This window comes from Colossoma macropomum, unplaced genomic scaffold, assembly GCF_904425465.1.
Source record: "Colossoma macropomum unplaced genomic scaffold, Colossoma_macropomum, whole genome shotgun sequence".
Classification (NCBI taxonomy): domain Eukaryota; kingdom Metazoa; phylum Chordata; class Actinopteri; order Characiformes; family Serrasalmidae; genus Colossoma; species Colossoma macropomum.
Window position 1 is genome coordinate 28611141 of NW_023494793.1, and position 8066 is coordinate 28619206.

Genomic DNA, 8066 nt, shown 5'->3' on the forward strand with positions numbered 1-8066 from the left:
ATATCATATCCAGTGGGAAATGTGTTGGGCTTAGGAGAAAATCATTTAACCACGCTCTCTACTCTTGTTTTGAATTCTCTGCTGCAGACTCCAAACGGTTGCTTATCTTATTATAATAAAGAATGACTTGAACACACTACCAAAAGAAGAAAACAAGAATTATAATGCATACCTTATATAAGGGATTGAGACCAGTTGGAATGAATTATAGTAATATTAATCATGGAGGAATGTATTTGTCTGTGCTGTGTAAATATTTATGATAATATATATTTGAATAGCTCTATATTGTGAATAAATGCTCAGATGAATGGTTATTATCTGTTCCTGAATTGAGAACAGAAGGACTCACCTGTATTAACCAGTTTGTTTGGTAGTGCAGTAGTATAGTTTTCTTACTTTGACATTTATTTCTTGTGTTTTTTTCCCTCCTCTTGTCTGTCACTACTGAATTCTCGACTGCTCAAACTACAGCAAGAGGGTTGAGTGTGCAGTTTCAGTATGAATGTGTGAATTTATTTTTTTTTATTTGTTTGAAAATATTAGACATAGGTAGATAGAAGTGTGAAAAAGAGAGTGGGAACAAAAGTTGCCGGTAGTTTGAAAGGGAAATGGAAGAAAAGTTCCACATGAGAGGGAGAGAAAGAGGAATGCGGAAAAAGGCAATCATGGGAATTACATGCACTCTTAACCCTTAGACGTGCACAGTCATTTATTGTCATTTTCCCATATTATTTCATTGTAATTAAATGATTAATTACATAGATACATCATTTTGATTTCCATTCTATATCAACGTTTCAGCATTAGGCTTGAGCCGATTGATGATAGTATCATGAATCAGAGACAGAGTTTAACATATTATATCAATGTTATCAATAGACTAATAATAACAATAATAGCCAACAACAGGGGTTTCCACGCTTTTTCATGCCAGGACCTACATGTAGAGGCAGTGTTTGTACCAACCAAAAATGTGTAAAACAAGATAGAAGCCTGCCGGAAATACTTGAGTCCTTGCATTTTTAGTCCACTTTAAATCAATGTTTTTTTCAATCAACAACAAGGTAGTAAACCATAATAAAATAATGACACATTCAGTCTACACTACTACATGCTTAGTGAGACTGTGGAATAGAAAAACAATGATATAATGACACTTATGTTTTCTGTATTTGGCTGGAATCAGCTTTTACTTTCAATATAAACACATTCATACGTTTAATTAATATTTTGTTGAACGTCATATATATGATTTGAATTTGTTATGATCCATGTTGTCAGCTTATTTAGTATACTAGCCGATTCTGTGCAGTGTTTCTGGTATAATGAGTTTATAGCTAAGCTATAGCTGTTTTATTATTTGAACAGGAACCGATTTATTGGCTGTAAACGTAAGATTTATTAAACTGATATCAAGAGCAATCAGAACATACTAAGAACAACAAAAGCATAAGCAAGTTATCTCACAAGCTTCTGAGCAGAAAGTCAAGCATGTTTATTTTAGGTTAGGAGCAGCCTTGCAGTATACGAGAAAACTACTGCCCAAGAATACTTTTGGTAAATGGCAGTGGCTATAAGGCGCAATTGGATGATGCTGCATTGGACTGTGTAGGCTATTTCATTGTCTGAAGTGGACTCAGACCACTGATTTCTGTGCATATGTGAACAAGTCAAATGAACTCAGACCCCTCTAAACAGCCCCAAAAACGAACCAAACTGAGTTTGGTTCATTTGTACAGGGAGATTCACTTGAAAGAGGCCCCAAATTTTCTGTAATAACTCTCACTAGGACAAAGCAATGTGAATGAAACAACATGCAATGTGCTCCTCAGTATATGGAGCTTCGAACAAGCTAGGATGCCCCTGCATCGGAGCGATGAGGTAGGCGCCGGACAGCCGTTACAACGTTTAACCTCCGTTTGCAAATTCTGGATGCATACCCCTGTACCCCTTCAGGTGTCTGGCAGAAAACGGAGATCACTTCCAGCATTGCATATAATGCAATCAATTACACATACGTCAAGCTATGTAGTGTATTTTTTTGGTTTGGATTGCTTCATCCTAACGGGAGTTATAACAGAATATTTGGGGCCTCTTTCGAGTGAATCTCCCTGTAGTTCTTTTTTGTGGTCCGATTGATTTGTGCATTGTGAAAACAAAAAAAGCCCCAGTCCACTTGTGCTTTATAGTGAAGACCTCCATTCTTACCATACGCACAGCCACAGTCTTCTAGTACATAAGCAGGTAAAATCAGACCACCAAGGATCATTTATAAGGTACTACTCAGGATGCCCGTAATCTCGTGACAAGAGAGCAGCGCTGATATACGATGGCAAATACTGAAGACTGAGTCCTCTTTATAGTTTACTTACACTGTGAACACAAAAAAGCAGAGGTCGTTTGCAGTTGGTTCCCTTTCAGGTTCACTTTAGGTTCATTTAAGAAGAACTATATGTGAAAACACTAATTAACTAAATAACATCAACATTTTTGATGGCTAAAGAATGTTTTTTTTTTAATTTCCACACTGTGCATATAAGTTTTCATTAAATTCAATTCATAACGTAACATCTTTTCTTGTATTTACACACACAAGTGTGTTATCAATATAATAATATCAAATTACAACATCATTTATTTATCACCTGTTGATAACTGTGACTTCTAAGGGTTAAGTGTTAAGGGTCAGTGTTTGATTACATTTCATGCTGGATTTGTTCATGATGCTAGCATTTCAAAACAAAAAAGTATTTAACTTTCAGCAAGCTTTGGTAGGAGTGAACAGGTTAGGGGTGTCAAAAGAAATGAGATTTGAATGAAAACAGACCCGTGACCTTGCCCTCCCTCTGTACTCTGCCACTGCATTGCTTGAAAAAGGCAATAATCTCCTAGTGAACTATGTGACAAATAGGTTTTAGGACAATTTCTTGATGTGTTTTTACAGAACAGTCACACACCAGAAGGAATTCCTCTATAGGGACATCCTGAGGAACCCCTACATAGTCTTTTAGAACCTTTAGATTATTTAAAATTGCCTAAATGTGCAGACTGAAGTCTGAACAAGAGTGTTGGATGTTCTGAAATGTGGTCATTACATAAATGATTACATATCCACTAAACACAGCCAATGCTCTCATTGAAAGATGAGTCATGAATGGGAGAGAATGGTCGACTCCTGAATAGTATGTTCACTGTATTTCCAAGTGTTATGACTGTGCTGTTCACTTTGAAACAGTCTGAATGTCCCTTTCTATTCTTTGCTGCTTTGTTCCTCCCTCTCTCCTTTCTCTCTCTCCTTGTGCATCTTCTTCATGTTTAATAAAGTATGGTCAGTAGCAACTGGATGTTGTGGTGTCAGTGTTTGCAACAAATCTAAGACATCCAGTTTATCTATTATGTGGCCTACTCTTGGGCTGAGTATTGGACTTCTTTGATTAGGCTTGTCACAGTCATGAAATTTTAGCTGACGATTAATTGGCATGTAAATAATTAAGACTAACAAGTTAATTGTCTTTTTTAGTCCAGTATGTGAAATATCCGCTGGAATGTTGAGGGGGGGGTCCCATGTTGGTTGGCTACTCCAGCATCGGCTGGCTGCTAACTCACTTGCCATAGCAGTGCTAATACATTCTTTTGGAAATGCTCTTTTCTAGTTTGGTAATGCAGCCTTCCACACATTAATTAAGATCTTAAACATCTCCTCTTTTGTCTTTGGTTTGAAAATTGAGTAACAATTCACTCTTTCCACCATTCTCCAGCAAAATTGGGCAATTTTCAGATATTCAAATATGCTATGGCATATTGTAAAGGTTTTCAGAGTTTTCCCAGGCATAGTTATAGTTGCTAGGCTATGAAGGACCAACTGGGTGAACTAATTTGCTACAGCGCCACCCTAAAGCAGACCAGTGCTGCATCTCTATTTGGTTAAGAATATCAAAGACAGAAGCTCACTGATTGCGGGTGAAGCAGCTAAACAATGACATTTCCCTGAGTGTCTATTTTTCTCCAAGGAAACATAACTTCATAAGTTTATTTTTATTTTGAGACATTCAGAGGGTCCAAGAGGTTAATTAGGGGTTACCCAGACCCCCCAGGATCCACTGTATGTCGCACTTTGTTTTAATCATTGAATGCAACAATTACAGTACAAGCCTTAGGTGGCCAAACTGGCTGTTTAGCTTATTATCTTCCTTTCTAGTGGTTGAAACTTTTTGGCTCCCACCTGACGACAGACACAGTCTGAGCTCAACTAAACAAACATTATTCACCGCTGCCCTCTAAAGTTGTTATAGCACCGATCAGAAGTTATAACATTGTAAGACCCATGATGTCTAAATTAATGCGCTTTCTACTTTGTTTAACTTACATGTACTTATGTCAACCCACCTGATAAAACACGCCCAATTCACATTCTGAAAAACACCCCTAATTCACATTCTGAAAAACACCCCTAATTCACATTCTGAAAAACACCCCTAATTCACATTCTGAAAAACACAACCAATTCACATTTTGAAAAACACACTCAATTCACTTTCTGAAAAACATACTCACATTCTGTTGTTGCGAAGGAAATCTATGATTGTAGAAGCTAACAAATGTGAAAAAGTAATTACAGTCAGTTTAAAAAAATTGAATCAGTTCAAATCATTGTGTGTTCAATTATTGAAAAATTGTGACAGGCCAAGTGATGGTCCCCACTGAATTACTTTGGTATTGTCAGTAAATGTACCCACTTCATGAGGGGTACATGATGTAAAGCATCCTGCAACTCATCTGAAACTCAGATGCAACTTCGTGGAACAAGTTTCATGAGACAGCCAATTGAAATTCAGTGGACAAGAAAATGAAACAAATGGTAGTTTAATGGGTGGTTGAAAGGGGACCCGCCCTGACTGACTCAAGGTTGGTAGTTGGTAAAAATGCTGCAAATATGTAAATCACACCTCACAGATGATTTTATAGGGAGAGGGATATTTACAAAAATACGTGATGCTAATCTGGTTATCTAATAGAGTAATCAAATGTGTAATTAAGATTGTTTTTGAATTGCTTTGTGCAACTTTTAAGTTGCACTGAAATTATGTTGCATGCAACTCACAACATGCAACTAGTTGCATGAACATTTCACTATGTAAAGCCAGACTACCAAGAAATTAGAGAAAAAAATGTTCTTTTAAAACACATTATGTGGATCACATCAAACGGCGTACTTCCAAACCACTGGTGTTACCAGTTCAGCGGACAAGAAAATAAACCAGATGATCGGTTAATGGGCAGTTGAAAAGGAGACCTGCCCCGACTCACTTAAGGTTGGTAGTTTTTTGTTCTATCAGTTTCCTGAACCATGACAACAAAGTTTCTCAAAGCTGTTGTTTCTGCAAGCAGCTGTGTAAACTAGCCAGATGCTTCTTGTTTGGCCTGCGATCATCATGATCTACTTAGCTAGATTCATTTTCTTCTCTTTATGTTCCCTAATTTTACACAGGGGAGACTGAGATGCATTCCTTGATGAGCTTGTGGTGCTTCTAGAACAGGATGAGCAAGACATCAAGTAAATTATATAATTACATAATAGTAATGGCTACTTAAACATTAACTTTCAAAGGCTTAACATACACACAACAGATAAAAAAACTCAAATATATAGTAAACAACCACAAATAGAAAGATAAAACACACATATAGAGATAGGAGTAAAGAGAACAGCAACGAAAACTGGAAAAAACAGATGAACATGGTGAAAATACTGCAAATATGTAAATTACCCCTCAAACATGACTTTATAGCGAAAAGGATATTTTTAAAAATATGAGCCGCTAATTTGCTTGTATAATGGAGTAATCGGATGTGTTGTGTGCAATTTTGATTGTTTTTGAATTTCTTTGAGAAACTATCAAGTTGCACTGAGACTATGTTGCATGCAACTCACAACATGCAACTAGTTGCATGAAAATTTCACCTTTATTAAGCCAGACTATTCAGAAATTGTCCTTTCAAAAGAATCTGAGCCGCTTTCTTGTATTTTTTCCAATGAGGTGCACTTATGACACTTATGTGTTTGGTTTTATGTACCAAAAACAGTCATAATTCATTTCAAATAACCATTTTCCAAAGTCTCTTTATCCCTTAGAATTAAACAGGCCGTTTTGGTCACTGTGCTTGTAAGATCAATGTATGTAAATGAGAAAAGCAGTCCAGGCTAAAACACTCCTAAAAACTTCAACGTGAATGGGCGGGGCTGAACTGCTACAGGCTAAATAGTTGGATGTATGCAAATGTGAATACACAAAACAGCTAATTCACAATGGCCTTTTTTTACAGCATAATGTCCGTTCTTCTACACCATGACCTGTATAGACGGTAGAATCCCTGGTACATTTCAGAATATTATAAATGTATACATCAATCTATTTTCTTAAAAACAAGCAGGGAAAATTCAGTTTTTCATTAAATGGGTGCTTCAAGCTGACAAAGTACCATACAGCATATTAGTATAGCAGTCTTGTATGCCTATGATTCATAGGCCTTTGGTCACTAATCAGCAAGAAGGCATAAGACATACATGGCCATGTATGAAATATCCAGGAGTATCTAATACAATCTAATACAAACAAATTACTTAATAAATTCCTGACCAGTCATGCTGTTACATTAAGGTCATCCAAATCTTCTTTTAAAGTTCAACTCACCATTTAGAGTTTCAACCTACACCTAAACGATCTAAACATTGTAGGAGGGTAGATCTTCAAAGGAAAGATGCATGGTCTCTCAGCATGACCAGTGAGGCAATTATCTAAAAATAAATAAGTAAATACATACATACATAAATACAGGAAGACAGAATGACGTGTGCATTTCTGCTCACTGGCCACAAAAGGGTGCCACTGAGCTGACAGCACCAACAGGGTGTTCCCACTCTGGAGTATGTATAAACAATGCAATGGAGCTTATTACTCAGTTTCTACTGGATTGGTTCTAATTATGCCTGATTTTTTTCTGCAATTCACTGCCAAAATTATTTAGTAAAAGAGGAATTCAGCCAAGAGTACAGTTGGAACGAACATGACACTCAGACTGCAGAGCTCCAAATGAGTTACTACAATGGGGTTTACCCTTCACCACTTCACCAACTGTTTGAATCATGAAAGGAAGAGGTGTGAGCTTTTTTTTTCGCAGAATTTATCACACCTTTCTGGCCCATGAGGGAGATGGTTTCCTGTGCAGCAAGAATGTGACAACCAGCTGTTATTATTATTCACCCTGTTGCCAAAACAGAGGAGTGCCGTTACCAAAGCTACAAGGAAAAAAAATGCAAGTGGTTAAAGGGGAATCCTGCTGACTTTTCAACATATCTGAGAAATTAAATCATTAAGGTACATACAAGTCATTAACAGTGGTTTGATGTGAAATGCTCTGTTCTCCAGAAATGTACATAGTAAAAATAGTTCACAATGGTGGTGATAGGAACCAGACATCCGGGACATTAATAATGCATCTAATATCAACCTCACATGAGGTTACTATGCAAAATGATTATAAAATGATGCCAAAGATGATCATATGGTAAAGAAATGCATGGGCATTTTGTGAGATAGTTTTCAAATACACTAAAGTATACTTCAGAACAAAAAAAGTATACATTTTTGAATTAATTTGATAAATGTGTTTTGTATATACAAACCCCATTTCCGGAAAGGTTGGACAGATTTCTCCAGATTCCCTGAATCTTTTCACAATATTATGTACAGTAGATGGTGAAAGACCTAAATTTGTTGCACTCTTGTGTTGAGAAATGTTCATTTTGAACTGTTTGACAATTCACTCACAAAATCTGGCGTAAAATGGTGAGCCATGACCCATTTTTGCTTGCAAAGACTGAGCCTTTGGTGGGTTGTTTTATACCCTCACCTGTTACTGATTCACCTGCTTACTGAATTGAAATGTTTAAAAACGTTTAACTTAAATATTCTGTAAAGTTTTTGTACTTTTGTCAGTTGAATAAAGGTTCACAGATGGCACAGCAAGAAGGGCCTGGGTTCGATTCCCTGGCCGGGTGACCA